Source organism: Hydra vulgaris, chromosome 08 (assembly GCF_038396675.1).
Source record: "Hydra vulgaris chromosome 08, alternate assembly HydraT2T_AEP".
NCBI classification, from domain to species: Eukaryota; Metazoa; Cnidaria; class Hydrozoa; order Anthoathecata; family Hydridae; genus Hydra; species Hydra vulgaris.
The window spans coordinates 14,444,237-14,467,500 of NC_088927.1; the positions used below are offsets into that span (position 1 = coordinate 14,444,237).

The window sequence follows — 23,264 nt, forward strand, 5'->3', positions numbered from 1 at the left end:
TTTTTTTGTTTACAAAACTCAAAAATTTAAATTTGATTTCTTTAAATTGTAAAAATAATGTCGAAACATAAAGTTCCCACCCCTATTTTCATGACAATGGGGAGAGGTAGAAAATACAGTAATGATGTATTCTTAATATAATATCTAGTAGAATTTAAACCCAGTGGGCATCAACGTCATTCTCTCGTCGGTGCGATGTTGGTTTTAGGTTAGCGACGTCGCCAACGTAAAGTCAACATCGCACCAACGTGAGAATGACGTCGAAAATTAACATCGAGTTTAACATTACAGCGACGTAAAACTCGTGGTTTTATCCAACATAGATTTTTAATTTGAAAATGACATCGCACAGAAGTCGTTAGACGATGTTTAATAGAAAAATCGCTGAAGAATAAATTATAATTTATATATATATATGTATATATATATAATATATATATATATATAAATATATATATATATATATATATATCAGATATATATATATATATAATATATATAAACGTATATAATATGTATATATATATATATATATATATATATATATATATATATATATATATATATATATATATATATATATATATAAACAAACAACTAACAAATTATATTATAATTTGTTAGTTGTTTGTTTTTTACTCTTACTTTTAAAACCTCATTTCATTGAAATATATAGTTTTTTCAGTCTCCTGTAAAATTTTGCTTTTTACACAAGTGAGATATTACCTGGTCAATGACGATATATATATATATATATATATATATATATATATATATATATATATATATATATATATATATATATATATATATATATATATATATATATATATATATATATATATATATATATATATATATATATATATGTATATATATAATATATATATATATATATATATATAATATATATATATATATATATATATATATATATATATATATCATATATATACATATATATATATATACATATCAGATATATATATATATATATATATATATATATATATATATATCATATATCAGATATATATATATCAGATATATACATACATATATATATATATATCAGATATATATATATATATATATATATATATATATATATATATATATATCAGATATATACATATATATATATATATATATATATATATATATATATATATATATATATATATATATATCAGATATATATATATATATATATATATATATATCATATATCAGATATATATATATCAGATATATACATATATATATATATATATATATATATATATATATATATATATATATATATATATATATATATATATCAGATATATAAGATATATATATCAGATATATAAGATATATATATCACTAAAATTGGCACGCATTGATATTCAAGTTAATTCAAATACAGGTAGGTACACCTTAAAAACACAAGCACCATAAAAACTACAAAGTCATGATTTATGTTATTGTCAAGCACTGTGTGAGCTTTAGCGTATAATATTATTTGTTTTGAGACTCCATATAAATACTCTCTCCAAAAAAATACAAGTTCGACTATTTTCATATTTAAAAAATGCGATAAAAACAATTTGAAAATAAAAAGTAAATTAATTTTAAAATAAAAACACACTTTTTGGCATGGGTAAGCACCAATTTGAAAATAAGTTTGCAATTTTTTTTTTAGATAACTATATTGTTGCTTTTTACTAGCAGTAGAGACACTTGTAGTTTTTAAGAGGTACTAAGGTTAATACAAACATTGAGATAAAAAGTCAAAATTTCTTTGCAGAATCAATAAGTTACATTTCAAAACAACATAAAACATTTCCCTAATTGATATTATCACTTTCCACGTTATTCAAATGGCCTTTATATTTAGCATTTGTTTCGGTTGATGTGGCTAGCTTAATCATTATTGGCTTCATTCCATTAACTCTACAAGGAATTTTGCTCCATACTGATTTCTTTATTTCGTGGCAGACTGGGCACTCTTTAAAACTCTTTACTGCAAAAATGCCATTGCAAACACTTTTTAATTTACATTTATAAAATTGTTCTTTTTCTTTATCTTTTTTGTTTTTTTTTCTTCTTTTGATCCTTATTTTTCCTTTTTCCAATTTTAATCAAATCGTCCTGTTCAACGATGTTTCAGGCTTCCATTGATCCATGTATATTGGTGACACGTATATTTTTCGTTTTATTTATGTCTTTTGGCTTTACCTTGCTTATTGTAAGCAAACCTGGTATATCTTCTAGATTTAACTTTTTTCATAACATTCTTTCATAATCATCTGCAACTGCTCGAACATAAATTTCCAATAATTAGCTGATCCATATCGATGATTTGTTTTTGCTAATTCTGGAAATGAATGTGGAGTAATTGGTGTTAGAAAAACATTTGCTGATGAATGTGTGCATATTTTCTTTGGTGTACTTGGAACAAAGCTGCTAGAAGGCTCTTGCGCTTGATTTTGAGCCATACAGTTAGCAGCCATTAGAAATTTATCTTGTTGCATATTATTTACATTTAAACCTTCTTTAAATATGCCAACTCTCTTTTCTGTTGTTCTTTTTAGATAAATGCAAATTATTGCATAGGTACATTTACATAAATAGTTTGTGTTATTATCACCTGCTAATGAAACAACTGGGCATATTGTTATTGACTCACGATGCTCCCTAATCATTTTCTTGCAAGGTTCCCCACGTGCAACATACACGAGACCGATATTTGTTCCATCCACCCCATAATTTATGAACTGGGGTGTTTCATCAAAATTAAAAATTCTTTTTGTATCAATATCACCCTTCCACACACCAGGTTCAATTTTTTTTGAGTTTGTAAAAATCACATTTAATAAGTTCTTCAGCCAACAAATCTAAAAGGTAGATTCAAAATGTTTTTGCTAGTACAATGCAGCTTAGGGCTAATCTAAGACATTTATGTATCATTGTTTTAATTATGGAGCATATCAGGAAATAGTACAAAAAGATATTAATTATTTTTTTACCTAAATGTGACTCTGCCATACCCCTTTTGCAGTTCAATGCTTTGTTAATTGGTACATTTCCTTGTCTTTTTAGAATTAATTCATAGTGCTCTGCTTCCTATCTCTTCCATAATGACTAACCAAGCCTATAATAAATTTAAAATTTGTGTTTATAATATAGTTATGTTGGAATTATATGGAATAGTGTTAAAAAACAAATAACTAGTGTAATATATTACATAAAGAAACTTTCATTATAATTTATTTAGTAACTAAACACTCTACTTACTTTCCTTTATAACATCTTTTGCATTATCAGATAGTTTACCAAAATTACGACCGCCTCGATTCTTGGTGTTGCAATAGTCTCTAATTTTTAAAACATCAATAATTAGATTAGTGAATTGTTCCTTGTTATTCCTTGATGACTCCTGTTTTTATTTTTAATGAATTCTACAATCAAGTGTTCTTCTTCTACTGTTAAAATTCTCAGGTGTCACTTTTTTATATTAGCAGTTTTTTCCATCTAATCTCCAATCCATTGTTCCTCGATCTTTGATAAAAAAACATGCAGTTTGCAAAGCAGCATAGCCTCTTTTGTTGTTCTCTATGCACCAAGATGCAGCTTGTTGAATCTGAAGTTCTTTCATATTTATTTTTTTCCTCTGGACCTTTGCCTCTGCCTTTGAATTTGGTTTCCCAACAACAAAAGGTTCTTTTCTCACTTTTATAATAAATTTTGGTTTCCCCATTTACAAAGTTACTAATATTTTTATCTATAAAATACATATGGTATAAAAAAATATGCCTTATAGTTAGAGTGCCTTATATGTTAAACCAACTACAAATTTTAAATAATAGTAGTCCCTCTAATTACATTATATTAGAATTTACCATAGAAGTTGCAATTTGTAAGGATTTATTTTGTAGTTTTAAAGGGTTTTTATGTCTTTTTTTTAATAATAAGTTTACAATAATGTCTGTACTAATACTATGGCCTAAAAACAAAATGTTTACAAAATTTTGAGTCAACAGTTCTAAAATTATAAGCAAAAAACCTGATTGCAGTATTTAAGGGGTAACAACCAAAAAAGGTGACTTTTCTTTAAATCACAAAGCTTTACTAAAAACCATAGATTAAAAAATAAGGCCAATGAAGACATTAGTATTAAGTAGTTTTTAAGTATAGAAAGTTTCAGTACTTCAGAAGTTTCCAATATTCAGTTATAGGATACCACTTTTTTTTGTAGTTTTTAATGTGTACCTGTCTTTACTGAAAAATGAACTCTTATTTAAAACGTTGGAGAAATAAAAACAAAGATAATAATAAGTCGCTGATGAAAGAGCTCGATATTGACGGCATTTTAACAGAAAACAATGTTAATGGTAATGTTGAAAATGAAAACAACGAGTTGAATCTTATAGACGATGGTTATGATGGTAACATTAACTCTGACTATGCATCAGATTCATTTTCAATTTACCAAACTGCAAATAGAGTGTTTCATTGCTTGGTAATGCTCTATCAGGCAAAGAATCATGTCAAATAACATCATCTTTACTTGTTAATAAATCTGATGTGTTAGCTAGCGATCTAGCAGCATGGGCTACACGCAATAGATGTACAAGGAAAACTGTCAATGAACTGTTAAGTATTTTGAATAAAAATGGTTTATCTTCTCTCCCAAAAGACTGTAAAACACTTCTAAAAACCCCTAAATATATAAATATAAAAGAGCTGTGTGGTGGTGAATATATTTACTTTGGCATTAAAAAAGGAATAAAACAAATTTTAAAGGATTCTCAAAAAATTGTTAAAAGAATTGAGATGCTAATAAATGTTGATGGATTGCCTTTATGTAAGAGTACTAACACTCAATTTTGGCCAATTTTAGCAAAGTTTTCAGAGTTACAGCCATTTATTGTATGTCTATTTTGTGGTAAAAAGAAACCAGATAATTTATTTGATTATTTGAATTAATTTTTAACTGAGTTTAGATTGCTTAAAGTTAGTGGGATTGAACATAATGGAAAAGTTTTACCTGTTACAATTAAGGCATTTGTTTGTGATGCGCCTGCACGTTCTTTTTCAAAGAATATTAAAGGTCACTGAGGGTATCATTCATGTGAGCGATGTTTAGTTGAAGGAGAATATGATGGAAGGGTTGTTTTTACTGAAATTGATTGTCAAATGCGAAGTGATGAACAATTTAAAGAATGTATTTATTTAAATCATTCATTAGGTACAAATAATGTTTGCTGTGAGCCTCATCAATTAGGAAGGACTCCCTTAGTAGATTATGGAATATTGTGTGTAAAGGAGTTTGTTATTGACTATATGCATTGTGTTTGTCTTGGTGTTATGAAGCGGCTAATAAAATATTGGTTTGAAGGCCCACGTATTTGTCGCCAATCATGTCAGCAAAAAAAGCAAATGTCCGATAAATTGGCTTTTTATCATGGCAAAATGCCCAGTGAGTTCGCTCGACAACCACGTTCACTTGATGAATTTAAGCGTTTTAAAGCAACTGAGTTTCGACAATTCTTGTTGTACACTGGACCAATAATTTTAAAAAATATTTTGTCAAAAGAGGTATACCAGAACTTCTTGTGTTAAAGCATTGCAGTATCCTTAATGAGCAACTCAAATGTTTTGAAACGACGACATTACTTGGATTATGCAAAAAAGTTAATGGCTTTTTTTGTAATCTTCAAGGGCTTTGTGGGCCACAATTTTATTCCTATAACGTTCATTTTTTGTTTCATTTACATGAGGATGTTTGGTATCATAACTGTAGCCTTCATGATCTTTCAAGTTTTCCTTTTGAGAATTTTCTTCAAATTGTTAAAAAATTTGTAAAAAGTGCAAATAAACCTCTCATTTAATTAGCAAAACGGCTGAGTGAGTTAGAAAGTAGCAATGTTTGTTATGGCATTAAGACGATCTCAGATAAAATTGTACCAAATGATCGTGATGGATGGTTCATTTTAAAATCACTTGAAATTGTTCGTGTTATTGAAGTAGTTTCAGAATCACAGTTTGATTGCGATGATATTCCTTTTGGTGCCATTGATAACCTTTTTACCATCCCTTGTAACTCATCAGATTTTGGAATATACAAAATTTCTGAGTTCAATAAAATGAAAAGAAAATACATAACTTTATCTGATATTTGCTACAAATTAGTTTGTCTGGAACAAGATGATGATTTTATATTAATTGAAGTTAATCATGAAATACTCTAATAATATTTTTCAATTAAAATTATTTTTTCCATTGCAAAATTTATTAACTTGTTGACTTCCTGTTATTTTATTTAAACTTGTTGTTTCAATGTGATTATGAATTTTTGTATTGTGAAGTTTAGTGTTTATATCTCCAGACTTGTGTGATTTGAACAGGTTTACATAATTCCATTTTATTGGCATTTAAATGGATGATAATTATTGGTCGACTATTGACTTTTATTAAGGATTTAAAATATTATTGTCTATTTAAAAAAAAAGTATGAAATAAATATTAATTTTAAATAATTTAAAGATAGTCAATAATAATAAAATAATTTTTTATAATTCATAAAAATTTACATATGACGCATGACATCCTTGTTGTAGTAGCTAATATATTATAAACATGAATAAAATGTTGGAAGAACCATTTTGTTGGGCTTTTTGGAATGAAGACGAAGATAAAGATACCTCAGGTGTTATCCCATCGAATTGGGTTGTTACTGGAAGCCATGTTTTTGGCCACCTAACAATTTTCTGCAAGTGAAACATGCATTTTATGGACGAAGGGAGCCTGATCACACATGGAAAAAATTTCCACTATTTAAAGTTAAGGTTTTTGGTAAGCAGTGTTAAACATAAAATGTCAACTATTATATTTGCAAAACATTTTCTTTATGCTTTTAAATTTTAATTTAGGAACATATGAGTTTTGCAATGAATTATGCAGTTCACATATCGACTGGTTCTCCACAGATAATGAAAAAGTCTCACCAACAAAGAAAAAAAGAATTAAAAAAACAAGTAATAATTGCTTTTAAATACGTTATGATGTTTTAGAGAATCAATAAAATAAAACAATAAGGCAACTAATTTGTAATTATCCAATATAATTTTTGCTTAGCAAAAAATTAACTCTAAATTAGGTTATAACAAATTAATTTAAATAGTATTTTGCTATAATTTGTAGATAACAGTCAAAATATTGAAGAGCTTCCTACTCCGCCATCGCGAATATATGTTAATCAAGGTATATGCAAATTTGTAAACTGTTAAATTTTATAAATTAAAAAAATGGTTTCCCCTTGAAATTAGAAAGTAGCTTTCTTTAATTTTTTGTAGTCATTAGGCAGTTATTTAATGTATGGAGTCTTTTCTGAAAGTTTGTATGGTTGACTAGATATTTTCCATATCTTTTTTTAAACATTCCATAATATTTTTTTTTAAACAACTTAAAAATTTAAAGTAAGTTTTTAAAAGTGATTACTTCTAAACCAGAACCTGTTTTACGACAAAATCACTCAGAAGATGACGATGCTCATCTTACCCATAAGTGGAATTTTATATTGCATTTATATACCCTTTTCTCCTGGATTAACTTTAGAAAAGTTATTGCATTTTGAGAATCAGACATCAAGTACGAAAAAGAATGAAATGTCATCAAATTTCAATGAAAATGTATAGCTAGCTATAAGTTATTTTTCTATTTTATTTAAATATTTTTTGATAAAAGATGATGATAATCATGAAATAATTATGATTGACGATGATGAATATATAGATAAGTATATCATTACCTTATTTTTTTAGTTAAAAAATTTAAAAAGAGTGTTTTTACCCAGCAATGAAACTGAAAAACAAGTAATGATTTTTAAAAGTTAATAATTTTGAAAAGTTATACTGTTATATAATTTTTATTTTTTGTTAGGTTATGTAATGATCTATTTTTTTTTCGTATTACTTTTAATAATACTGATTTTTATAAATTTAATAATAATAATTTTTACTAGAAATTATGTAAATTGAAGAAAATCAATGACGAAGAGGTATGTTTCATTGTCAGCTATCATCCAAACTACAAACAATAATTAATAAATATTATTTATTTTACAAGAGAATATTTTTAGTTAAAGCATACTACTTTATTTATCATTATTTTACTTTTGATTTTTTTTTTCAGGTTGATTTTCAAGAGACCTCTGGTAGTTCACAAGTTCAAAACAATTCTGAGGTACCGTACATAAACACTTATTAAACAAAGTAGTTTTTTTTTCTTCCGTAAGTTTTAAATCCAGGTTTCCACACTTGTGTGGTTTGGATGGTTCTCCATAGTGACATATAAATGCCATTATGAAAGAGTTGAAGCAATTTTTTACAACTGGATGCCCTTCCTGAGGTTAACATGAAGCAGGTTGTGCTAGATACCAGTAGTAGGATAACCTGACCTGACGGAGTCTGTATGCAGTCTTCTCCATTTGAAATTCACTGTCATTAGTCATTCTTTCATAATGACTGTTATTAGTCAGACAGTCATTATTTGTCTCGCTTGCGGGATTTTAAAAAATATTTCTTTTTTGTACTTCTTAATATAGAAAATATATCTTCTTAATGAAGAAAAAAGATTAGTTTCAGTTTAAAAATACACTTGAAAATTATTGGCGATCGCTAAAAAAAGCGCTGACCAAAAAATTGGCAGGCATGTGGACAAGCGCAAAACTGCAAGAGCGCCAAAGCGCTCGCCAAACAGAGAAGACTGCGTATGGTATATTATTATGTTGAACTTTTCTATGTTTTTATATATATATATATAATATAATTCACGGTATAATAGTGTTAGAATAATTCATTAATTAATTGATTAAAAAAATCATTTAGGAAGAACATTTTACTAAGAGTCAATATAGTAAAAAAGATGCACCTACATTGCCAGTTAAAGGGTTTCCGTTAACTGAGTCAGGTATTTTTTTTCAATTTAAATTTGTTTATTTATTGTTTTTGAATAACGTCGTTGTTTTGTGATGAATTATTTGCTTATTAAAACTAGTTTGGTTTTTTAACATTTTTTTACATAGTAATGGAACAATTTTTAATAATATTAAAATTATGATTTTTTATGCAGAATTTCAAGCTAAAGTAATGAAATACTTGATCAAACAAGATCAGAGACTTGAAAATATTGAGAAAATTTTACTAAATTTAACATCTTCTTCAGTTGGATTAGCTGGAGAAATATCCCCAATAAGCAATTTAGAGGAGTTGCATAATTTAGAGGAAAAAATAGTAAATGAAGAAGAGTTTAACAAACTGCTTAATAAATTTTTATGTCTTTTTTCAATGTCAATTTAATTTATGTCATATGTCAGTTTATGTCATTTATATATGTAGGTTTTTTTCCTCAAAACGATTAAAGTGATTTTAAAAATATTATTGTGTTTATGAAATACTCTGCTGACCAAGACATAACTCCATTAAATGATCTGGTCTCAGAATAATTTTGATTCACAGAATCAATTTTTTTGTTTATTTGTTTGTTAATTAGAAGCTCTTTTGATCGGCATCTATAAATGTTGTATGAACTTTGATTAAAAATTTGGGTTTTGATAGATATATTGATTAATAAGTACTTGAATAGATTAAAAATAGGATCTTGAGTTGATTAAGACACTTTCTCAAAATATTTTACTCAAGTTCTAATTTTCGTTCATGAGCGAAATCAATCTAAAGAAAATGGTGTCTTATATATTATATAGAGGTGATCTGATTCTATCAGTTTAAAATAATACGTAGAAAATTTTCTGCATTTTATTAGTGTTTTTTTAAACTTTAATGTATATTATAAATGTAATGATATAAAAATATTTTATCTTGTGATTAAATTTTATTCCATTTTCTAATTTTATCAGGTTTTATCTCTGTCTTCTGATGGGGGTAAAGATGTTAAAGATGTTGTCAAGAACATAATGGAAAGGTTCTCAATATATTGATGATATATTAACTATAGCCCTTACCCAGTGGGCATGTGTCCTTAAGAAGTTCTAAGAACGACACATACCCCCTGGGTATAGTGAATATCGTGTACTTTATAGCAAATAATCTTCTTAGATAAAATAACGTTTAAAAGTTTGAACACTTGCTCTTATCATATAATCCAACATATATGTTTATATTATTGTTTTTCACTTGGAGTTCAACACTGCTTCGGAATCCTTCTCTTTAAACAGAATAATAATAATATAAATATTTTGTTTTAGCGTCGCTACGTACGATGTGTTCGCCAAGTTCAATTTTAAAGGGACTAATCGCCTAAAAAACAATAAAGACTCAAGACCAAAGAAAGATGCTTTTAAGTCCTAATATTTGCAATGTGTGCTGTACGTTTTATAAATTACTTCAGTTTTTAGAAGCTTTACTAAATTTTATTACTATGTATCTTATTTCTATGCTTATTTTTCCACTTACTTTTTTTTTACTTTTATTTCCATTTTTAAATATTATAGTAATATAAAATATGAATTGGTTTAAAATAGTAGCTTTTAATGCCTTTTTAGTTGCTGTTATAAAAATAATTATTCAAATTATTATTTGAATAGCTGATACGTTTAATTTTTAAGATATTTTTTATATTTCAGGTGCAGCAATGAAGGATAGAAGATTTAACAGAGAAGACGTTTTAAATTGCGTCAAAGATATTTTGCGATACGCTCCAGACAAGGCCACAGGTGAAAGACGGTCTTCAACATAAAAAATATATATCATGTAAAAGAAATATATAAAGTAAATAACTTGTAAATTATGTTTTAAATCTTAATATCGTAGTTATATTATATTTTGAAAATCTTTTTTATTCTTTGTTTTAATTTAGGATGTAGTCTATATTTAAACATTAATAAACGACGATGTGTGAACCTCAGTCGGAGTTTGAGATGCAAGTTAAAATTTAGATAAATTTTACTTCTATTTAAAACTCGAGACTTAAAATATAGCATTTTATTGAACATTGCTTGATTTACGTCGGCTTAACATTTGATTCTAACGTTAATACGCTTTTCCATTTCCAACATCGATGCGACATCGCACACAACGTCGCAGCTACATCGAATGTTTACATCGCTATTACATCGCGATTCGACGTCAATATTACATCGCATATTAACTTCGATCCAACTTTCCATTTCCAACGTTAATGCGATGTCGCACTCGACGTCGCCTAAACGTTAAACCAACATCGCCGTGCCCACTGGGAAAACACAACATAAGATTCGGATTAGATGTCTTAGTCCACAAGTGGTATCGAAGGGGTTAAAGTCTTTTGTTTGTTAAGTAGTATAATAACACCCACAGATGATTTTTGCTTAAATTGAAATTTTAGTTCAACTCTTTTTATATTGAATTTATAGTAAATAACACTTTTATAAAAAGAAATTAATATTTTTATACTTAAAACAAAAAATATTTTATGAATCAGAAAAATTGTTACAAAAGTGTCAAAAAGACAAGAGTTTTTTTTTAATATAAAATTATTTTTTTAATATAAAGTTAATAGTAAATTTGTGCGCCTTTTGCTTTAATGACTGCAAGATCTTTTAAGCATTGAATCTATTAAGTTGTTGGGCCATTTCGAGTCAAATTGTTCCCATTCCTCAATAAGATTGCCTTTAATTGCAGCAAATTTGATGTTTTGCAACAAACTTGATATTTTGTTCAACTAATTTAATTTTAAAAAATTCCATGAATTTCAAATCAGATTTAGGTCTGGTGACTGAGGAACCCAATACAACATCTTAATATTGTGTTTCTTTCAACCACTGAGTAGCTAACTTAGACTTGTATTTTGGATCTCCATCCTTTTGAAAGGTAAAATTATAAGTAAAGCTAGCACTTCTGACAATAGATCTCAGTTTTTGTCTCATATTATCAGTATAAATCTCTTTTGTTATTATTCCATCAATGAAATCTTGCTCGCCGGTGTCTAATTTGGATTCCGATTTCCAATAGTGTTGTAGCTAATGTAATTAAACCTATTGAACAATCCAGTGAATAAGTTATTTCTGTAACTTGCAATAACAATCATTAAAAATACATTTTTTTACTCTTTTTGATCCCATTCCCAATAAACCTTGGGGAACTAAAATTAATATATTTTTATTATATGATTATGTCCATTTAAGTTATATGTTATATGATTATGCTCATTAAAGTTCCTTCAAAAATAAGAAGTTGTAGTAGAATCTTATAAAATGAATTTTTAAATAACTATATAAAACTAACTACTTTGCGAGTAATTTTTAATAAAATAAAATAGGGAGCTTTAAAGATGGTTTGAATAATTATATATGCAGCTGATTTTTTAAAAAATAATATGTATATAAGGATTTAGTAGAATCATATCAAGTCCACTCATACGGACTTAAGTTTATGGAAGAAGTTGAAATTGTAAAAAAAACTTTTATTTAAGGTTAGTTTCTAACATAAATAACTTATGAAAATTAACAATAATAAAAAACTATTTTTAATTCAAATTAAACTCTATACTATATCATTTGTTTAAAAAAAAAATCTATACATATGTGCATACAGTTATAAATTTATTTATACACAAATGAATATTATTTAGTTACAAATTTATTTATACACAAACGAAAAAATATTGTATTTTTGCAAAAAACTGTTCATCAATTTTTAATCGATCTTGGATACATGTTATTTACTTTTCTCTCAAGTAAAAATATGAAAGCTATATTTTTTGAATAGCCTGGATAATGTTGTGTTTAAAAATAATATTAATAAAAAAAATTGCAGATTATTATTTTTTTTAATTTTGGCTAAAAATCAAGTTTTTCAGACCACTGTACACCGGTAGAAATTAGTTGTGCATATGTCAAGATAGTTAGGGTAGATTAGGGTAATATGAGCACCTTGGTAATAAGAGTATACTTATAGAGTTTTTAGATGAAAGCAGTGAAGTTCAACTTGCTTTGTATGTTTTTAATCAAATTTATGCGGTGATGACAGGAATCAGTACAAGTAGCGTAAATTAATATGCTGTAATTAGCGGCTATCATCTAATTAAAACGCTGTTACATTTTTTACATAGTTAAAATAATATCATTACGCAAAAATAAATATTTATGGCGGAATTTTCGTGCTAAAATAATGAAATAATTATTTTTATAAAGAAAAATATGTTAGCTAAAAATCCAATTCATTTTTGTTTGAAAAACAATGCATAAAAACATTTAGTTTTGACTTTATTTAAAGATGTCATTTTTGTGTAATACGAACATGCTCAAATTACCCGGTGTTTTTCATTAGATACCTAGTTTAATGTCCTAAAATAGCATTGATTTTAATTGCTTTTTGAATAAAAACAAAACAGTTAAAAATTTAAATAAGTTAACGATACTAAATATTTTTCTGTAATTAAAATTGAAAAATAATGAACCCAAGAGAATGAAAAAATTGATTTTTTGAACTTTTTATTTTTTAATTTTAAATAGTAAATTTATATTGTCTAGAACATATGTAGGTCAGCGCAATAAATTTTATTAAACTACTACATATTTATCTTAAAATTGCACTGATACTGTTTTTTAACAACAACTTTAAAGGGCTCTACAATAAAAACTACTCCATGAATTTAAAAACTTTTTTCAGTCCTGATTTGAAAATAATATTTAATTTGTAAATTATTGAAAGATAAATAATTATTGAAAGAAAATGAAACAAATTATAAACATATACTTTGTGTAGGTTTGTTTAGTCCTTAATAAATTCTTAACTATGTGAAAATATTTCTTTGATTAAAAATAAAGTGATGGAAACAATCGTTTAATTCTACAACTTGGATCATCTATAAATAAATATCAGTTAAAATATGTAATAAAATACTATTGCAATTAGATACTTTTAAAGAACAAAATGGTACATGTATATATAATTTAGTTGTTCTTTCAAAACGCATGTTTAAATTTTATATATTATCCAAATCTTTTTTCTTAAGCTTCGCCCAAAACTAAAGTTGCCAACAAGGAAGGATACACATCAAAGTTCATCTCCCTTGAACAGTATTATCAAAGATACGATTTAATTTCTGCTATGATATAATTTACCCTGTACATGTATATTACAGGGTAAATTATATCATAGAAAAGAATAGAAAGATGGACTTAATGATTATGGAAATCGCAACTATCGCCATTATAATTCTGATCCTCATAATATACACCTAACGGGAGCAAAGTACATTTATTCCTTTTAGTGTCCTCTTAAAAACAAAGATTCAAAAAACCAAGTAATCCGGACTAATCCAATTTCATAAATTTTGGCAGGCCTGTTACTTTAGTCAATAGTCAGCTTATATATTTTTAACCAATACGAATATTGTTTACAAATGTTTGTAAAAACAGAGATGGTTGGTTGTAAAACATATAGATTTATGGGTAGGTAATTCAGGAGATTTTTGTTACTACTGCACTTGTTCCAATAGTGATGCCAATAACCTAGTATGTATTCTGCATGGGTTCATCATCGATAAAAACTTATATATCAGGAAAAAGTTGTAAGGCAAAACAGATGTTATTGTAAATAAACACACATGATATTTACTTTAGACTTATAATAAGAACACATCAAATAACAAAAAAAGCTAGCAAAAAAAGACTTGCAATGTAGAACATGTGGGAAACTTGGACATTTCACAAAAAGGCAGAAACTAGATATGAACAATGTCCTAAGTGGGTAAAGGAATATTTTCAAGATTGTTTTCTGTGATAATACAAAATCATTAATACTTATATTTGTATATATTTCTATTTAGTATTACTATTTTACATTTTTTGAACTACTTTGCATTTTTAAACTACTTTGCCTTTTTTGAAAATGATATTATATCATATTCCAAATAAAATGTATTTGATTTGGAGTATCAATTACTCATATATTAGTCATACCACTTGCAAGAACCATGTAAGCTGACCTCAAAGCAACTTATCCAGCTATTACATAATTGGTTACAGGGATCGCGGCACTATTTATTATTTAAGACAGGGTTTGACGGCAGATAAATTTTTTTTTAAATGTATATATTTTTTAAGTTATACTTTAGATTTTATTTGAAAAATTTGTTCCCTAGGACAGAGTGCCCACACGTAAAACTTAACCTCAGAAACAGATTCTTTGACCCAAAAAAGTAATATAAAAATTTTTTTAACACAATGTAATAAATAATTAACGGAGGTACGAATTTTTTTAAAAACCACATTCTGGCACAAAAAAAAATAGATTAGAAATAGCATTATAAAATGAATACTAAAAAACCTTTTTTAACAACTAAGTCTTTTTTGATATTATTGTTAAGCTTAAAATTAAAAAAATTTTAGATTAAAATTTTTTTAAATGTTTTGTAGCGGTGGATTTGACATACCGAGATCACCAAGACCAGTTTTCTGGTCCTCTTTTACTTTGTAAATTTGATCGAGTCTTGACGATGTCTTATTAGAAACAGAATGTTCAACATCAAAATCAGATTTATAAGCTGTTAATGATGTAGCTGGATTTGGTCTAGATTATCAAGTTTTAATTTGCGACATTTTATTAAAGACAAAACTGTTACTTGCTCTAGTTCAGATTCGGACTGAGCAAGTTTTTACCATGTGAGCAATGGTTTTACTATTGTGCATTATTGAACTATCTCTCTTACACCAGTAAGAGAAAAAGTTCAATAACGCAGAAAAAAACCTTACACCAGTAAGAGAAAAAGTTCAATAATGCAGAAAAAAACCTTTTCAAAATGAACCTAATAACTAAAGCTGTTTTTTTATGTTGTTTACTAAACGCCAAGACAAATAAAAGCAACCAGAACTAAACTTATTATTTATAGATAAAGTTGTAATTTATTATATTTTTCAGATAAAATCTAAAGTTAAATTGCTATTAATTATTTATTTACCTGTATTACGGGTTGCTTTTTGCTAGTTTATACTAATACTCCAAATAAAATATATTTATATAATTCCTATATATTGTTTTTTAAAAAAAAAGCATTATTCGTCGATCGTATGAAATATTATCAAATACATTACTTTTCCATGTTATATCTCATATTCGTTTAATACAGCAGATGTTAAATTGCCATAATTTTGAGGCGTAACTGTCTTTGTAGAGGGTTCAAATCATCCAATGGGAAAGTATTTCATTTAATTAAATTTTTTTTTAAAGTAGTTTTATGTCTTTTTAACTAATATTGTTTTTTATTTGTAGTTACATTTCATTATAATATTGTTAATTATAGTACATTTAGGTTGTGGCAGCCGAGTGTGCAAATAGCGACAGACTTAAATGGAGATAGGCACAAATAACAAATAAAAAGTGAAACAAAATTTTTTACTTTGAAGACTTCAAGTAGATAAAGTTAATAATACCAATTTTGCAAAATAAATTTGATATAACGTATTCTTAGACGGGCAAATAATATATATTTCCTTAAGATGTAAAAGCTTGCTTACCCTTAAATATAAAATTCTATATAAAGAGCTATTATACTTACAATTGTTAAAAACAAGTTGCTCTACTGAAATCTCAAAACCGAATGCATTATTTTATTTTTAATTGTATCAGGAAAAACTTTTCTGATTAATGTAAAAAATTAAACAAATAAATATATGCTGATTGCGGCAAAAAAAAAAACTTTCTTAGTGAAACAAAATACACAATAACGTCATATACTGAAATTGTTACTAATTCAACGCACACAAAATAAATTATGCATTCTTCAAATTTCGGCCAATAATACCTATATAACTCAAAGAACCAAGATAAAATGGAGAAAGCAAGCTTAGACTAAAACACCAATTTTTATTTTAATGATATGCATTTATTATTGAGGTTTAACCAAAAAAATTTATACGAAAAGTTTTCACAATTTTTAATAAGTGACAAGAATAAACGTAAAAAATACTTTTGATTATAAAAAGTTATTTTATAAGCTATTTTATAAGCTTTAATTTAAAATGTATAATTATATATAAAATATATAATTATACATTTTAAATTGTATGTATAATTATTATATATAAAAGTATACCAAATACAAAAAAATTGTCAAAACAAGTAAAACTATGACAACTTTAAAAAAGTTTACGGAAAGGCAAGAAACATGAAAAAACTTGCTTGACTGAAGTTATTGTAACTGGAAAGGATTTGTTACTCATTAAAATTCTAACATATAGCAGCCTTTGTTAAGAAGCGTTACGCTATTTGAATTTTACGTATGTAATCACGATTTTACGAACGCGTCTCGCTATTTACGTCACGCAACAACTTTTTCAATAGGTTTATTAAAAAGTCATTTAAAACAGTTTATGCGGAAAACATCAGGCTGTAATTAATTTCTGTAAAAAACATTCGTGTATTACTTTTTTTATATAAAAAAAAGATTAATAAGTAAATTTTTCGTTTTTTTTTTTTAAATTTGTTTTTAATTTATTTTATTAAATTAAAATTAAATTTATTATTAAACATATGTAAATATAAATTTATTTTATCAAATTTAATTGAAATTCTATTAAAAATTTTAAAACGCAAAGTTTTACAATTTTTTTACTGATAAAGTTTCCAAACTATGTTAAAGTAAAAAAAGAATAATAAATTTAATTCAAAACTTTAATAATAAATTCAAATTAAAACTAAAATAATAAATTCAATTTAAAACTTTAAAATGTTCGAATTACATATAACTTTATTTTACATTTTATTTTATTTAACAAAAGTTTTTTCTTTACCATTAATATTTTGAATTGATCATAACTAAACATCGATTAAAATTGATAAACTTGTTTATGAGTTGTTTGCAAAGTAGTTTGTTCAAGCCAAAATGTTAAAAAAAAGGTTGATAAGTTTTATTTAATTTTTAGCCGTTATGTGATCCCAAGGTGCTAAGACAAGTTGTGTTTATGTCATAAAATTCCTTGAAAAATAAGTTTCATGCTTATCAAACTATCCAGAACAAACTATTTATCGAGATTTTAGCGAAAACTTTATAATTTTTAAAACCATTTTTTTTTCTCAAAGGTAAGTTCTGGTTATATGATTTTAAAAAAAAAAATACTGGTCTGAATAATGGTACTATGTCACAGATTTTGCTCTTCTTATGTTAATAATAACAAAATATAAAACATCTAAAAATTTCAATGCATTTGCATAATCCGGATACTAAATTATAGGTATTAGAATATTTATGATGGAGGCCTACTTTTTCAAAAATTGAATTTTTGGTATCTTAATACGTTTATAACTTTTTTTCTGTAATACATATTCAACGTTTGTAATGCATATTTTTTAATTTACTAAATAAATATAACTTAGCCTAAACAAAAAACAAGGTGCAGCTTATTTAATTTCTGAAAAAAAATATCAGTACACAAAAGTGAAACAATTTTTATTAAATTTAAAAAAATAATACTTTTATGCCATTATAACTTTTTTCTAATGTATAATTAAACTATATACTTTTAGAAATATAATCTCTACCATAAAAGTAGAATAAAAATCTAAAAAATCGTTATTTATTGTTTAACAGAAAAAATATATACATGGTTAAAAATTACCACTGATGAAAATCGACAAATTTTGGGCTTAATTAAAATAGTCAATAAAATTTTCTGATGCCGTGTACCATACTAATAATTACAGCAAATAATAATCATACATAGTATATTATTTAGCAAATTCATTTATTCAGTAACATGTAAAAATGACACCTATTAAAAGATCTGAGCATTAATATATATATATATATATATATATATATATATATATATATATATATATATATATATATATATATATATATATATATATAAATATATATATATATATAAATATATATATATATATAAATATATATATATATATATATAAATATATATATATATATATATATATATATATATATATTTATAAATATATATATATATATATATAAATATATATATATATATATATATATATATATATATATATATATAAATATATATATATATATACATATATATATATATATATATATATATATATATATATATATATATATATATATATATATATATATATATATATATATATATATAGATCTATAATTTGTTGGCTTTAGGAAGAGCGGAAGGAAAAAAGTGATTCTTACGCCAACACATACGTCACTTTTAATTACTTTTGACTTTCGTCCAACATTTCCGTGTTGGACGAAAGTCAAAACCATTAATTTAATTACAAATTAATTGTTATATAAAAAAACCACAAAAACGCAAATTTAATTGACCGGAATGTTTTTAAAAACATTCTGAATGTTTTTAAAACATTCTGAATGTTTTTAACAATATAAACAATGTTTTTATTTTTATTTTTTTTAATAAAATGATTTTATTTTTATTTTTCTTAATAAAATGTTTTTATTTTTATTTTTTTTACTGTAAATCATGCGCGGAGTGTTGCTACATCGACTATCTTATAGCCTGACTCGCAAGGGAGTGCTGCTACATCGACTGACAAATAGCCTGACTCGCAAGGGAGTGCTGCTACATCGACTGACAAAGAGCCTGACTCGCAAGGGAGTGCTGCTACATCGACTGACAAATAGCCTAACCCGCAAGGAAGTGCTGCTACATCGACTGAGGGTTTGGTTGGGGCAGGCAGTCTATCATTATAAAAAAAAAAAAAATTCTGGTCTTGCATTTTAATTTTTACTTTTTGTCAACAAAATATGGAAAAAACTTTCATACAACATCTAAGGGTTCTATATATATATATATATATATATATATATATATATATATATATATATATATATATATATATATATATATATATATATATATATATATATATATATATATATATATATATATATATATATATATATATATATATATATATATATATATATATATATATATATATATATATATATATATATATATATATATATATATATTTATATATATATATATATATATATATATATATATATATATATATATATATATAAATATATATATATATATTTATATATATATGTATACATATACATATATATATATATATATATCTATATATATATATATATATATATATATATATATATATATATATATATATATATATATATATATATATATATATATATATATATATAAATATATATATATATATATATATATATATATATATATATATATATATATATATATATATACATATTGGTGTGTGTAAATTAAAGTAAAATATAAAAAATGTTAAGTTATAATTAAATTTTTTTTTTTTAATAAAGTACTTAAGTTTTTGTTTTTCTTTCATAGAGTGTATTAAGTAAAGCAAAAAATCTTTGAAAACATATATAGCTTTAAATAATTGTAAGCAATTATTTAAAACTATATACAAAGATGTTTTACTAATTCCTGACTAAAAGATATTTTGTTCCTGCTCAAGATAACTGAAAGCAAAAATTGATGGAATCAGTGTTGAAATAGAAAATGATCTTGATTATATAGGTGATGGATATACAAAAAATAATGTTAAAGATCTTAAAACAAGTTTAAGATCTTTTTGGACATTCCCCTACAATTAGCGAAAAAAGAAGCTATGAACAACTACACAGTAGAGTCAAAGTTAAAGTTTAAAGGCTGTATGAATTAGTTAACTCTATTAATATCATTGAAGCCAGTGATGCAGAAACAGGTCTTAAAGCAGAATCATTAGACTACTTTGTTAGGAACTTAAGGAAGAAGTATGACAAAGAAGTTAACATAACTGAAAAAATAAAATTGCTGACACTTGTCACAATACATTGGACACTTAAATTTACAATGCAAGAGTTTAACATTACACAGTATATGTTAAGAGAGGCAAGGAAACTAAGGGATGATAAAGGCATACTTGGAGATCGAATATTGGAAAACAACAAACCAAAAAAGTTGACACCTGATGTTAATAAAACAATTCTTGTTTACTTCCCGGAAAGAAAGACTATATTAGTGTTAATACTGATGTAAAGAAATCACATAAACAAAAAAATTTAATTTTATGCAACTTAAAGGAACTTTAAGTTTAAATGTATTGGCAGGGTCTTCTGGTACACAATGTGTTTGCATAGGTTAGCATCATCAAAACTAAAAACTCAAACTTTGAGCTCTTCATAGCTCCTTAGAGCTAAAAACCATGATGGCTAAACAAGTATGCAGTGTAAATTTAGAAGAATGCATGCTCCACAAATGTGACAACTGTGGCGGAGTTAAAGCTGTATAGAATGGAAACTAAAGGTAGCGCAAACGTTTTTTTATAAAGGGGGCCTGATGTAGAGACAAGCTCTTATATTCCTTATTAATACAAAATAAAAAAAGTTTGTATTTGTGTTTATAGGTTTACTTCTGGGGCTGCTGCTAATTTTCCAAAAGGTACTTGGATTAATTCAAGATTAACTTCTGAAGAAACGCAACTTATTGTTGACGTCCAAAAAAATTAGGAGCTCAAGGTCAAGTCATGATTGAGTTTAAAAATTAACCTTAAAAATCTATCCGCAATTAGAAAATCAATTGTTTTTTTTTCTTTCTGATTGTAGAAAAGACATTACAAAAGTAAAAGTAGATCAAGTAAACTTCTGGATCTTATAAAAAAAGAACATTACACTGTATGCATGGAGCGAAGTGGTAAACCTTTGTTTCAAAAAAAGCAACTGAAAAAGAAAAAAATGCTCAATAATTGTAAATAATTTAGTTAAATGGTGTTTAAACATGGTGTTGTTAACTCTATCTTGGCACTTGGCAGTGATTTAATTAAAGATAAAACCAGATGGATGGAGGTATTATAGAATATATTGAATCTATTAAAAAGTTGAACTATCATATATGTATATATAACCAGCCATTTTAAATGAAATCATCCAAAAATACTTTATATCTCTAAAAAAAATGAAAAAAATAAAAAATCAGTCAAAATACTTTCTTTAGTAACTATTAAAAACAAAAACATTTAGTGTAAACAGGTTTTAAAAACTGATAACCTAGTAAACCTCGATTTGTTGAAAATGAGTTTTTTTTATTTCTTACCAAAGTATAAAACATATATCAACATGCTAAACCTAAATCCAATTGAAATTATTATAAAACAGCTGTTAACAAATGCGCATTTGACTGCAGGTCACGCTAGAATTAAATAGTTTTAAGCCGGTTTTGAATAAAATAACAGTTTGGATTTATAAACTAAAACTTTTTTAAAAAAATACTTATATTGTAACATAAACCTCCCCCTTCTTTTACCAACACCCCCCAATGCATGAACCTAATTTTTTTTGGTAGACCCAAGATACAGTTAAAATACATTTAAATTTTTCCAAGTTTTTAATTATCCTAACAAAAATTTTAATTTCTAGGTAATGGCTGAAGGAAAGTAAAATTTTTAAGTTTAACACTAACTTTGAAATAAAACACATTTTATCTTTACTGTGCATTCATGAACATTATTTAACATAATAATTAGGTAAATTTCAACTTAAGAAATAGGTAAATAAAGTTTTAAAAACAAGAAAAGTAAAATTGATTAACATAGAACACAAGGAGAGGAGAATTCAGAGTAGAAGTTATATCTGACTTTGACTCTCTATGAGTCAAAGTTAGAATTAAAATCTCCTAAATTAGGCTAAAACCGGATAAGCAGCAGTTCATAGGGAAGAGGTTGTACCGGATATGTTATCGGTATGTTATTAGTACCAGGGTAATCCTTATGATCCTAAAATAAAACTAACCTAAAATTTAAAACCTTACCGACCTAAATATCCAGTTATCCAGTTGTTATTGATGAGAACTAAATTGTTTTGATGTTGTTTTAGGTATGTTTTTTTTTTTGTTATAGTTTGCCATGATGCTATAGAGAGGGCCGCTATAGTTAAGAAATATAACCCTTTTTTTGTTGTTGTTAAAGTGTTATTGCAACATTCACTTAAAAAAAATAAACTATTAATTAAATTGATGCGTGGATAAAGAGTGCATCTGATAATATACTTTTTATTAGTTTTAGTTAAATATCAAAGTAGGTAAAAAATAACAGTCAATATTATTTGATATTTTTTAGTCACAAGAGAAATTTTTATCTAAAAATGTATCTAAATTTAGTAACTACAAAACATAATTAAATAATTCAACAAAAACAAGTTTTATTAACTGCATAAAAAATTTTAATTTGATTTCAAAAATAGCAATATGATTATTATTACCCTTT

At 25.4% G+C, this 23,264-nt stretch overlaps 1 long non-coding RNA gene across 1 annotated transcript in view; it reads right to left on the reverse strand.

Annotated features, from left to right (window-relative positions):
• LOC136084186 (uncharacterized) overlaps window positions 1–23,264 on the reverse strand; it is a 62,402-nt gene that overhangs the window by 10,965 nt on the left and 28,173 nt on the right. The window contains exon 2 of the long non-coding RNA XR_010640383.1: window positions 23,260–23,264. This exon is cut by the window's right edge and continues 101 nt beyond it. This is a non-coding gene — a long non-coding RNA (uncharacterized LOC136084186). The remainder of the gene's footprint in view (window positions 1–23,259) is intronic.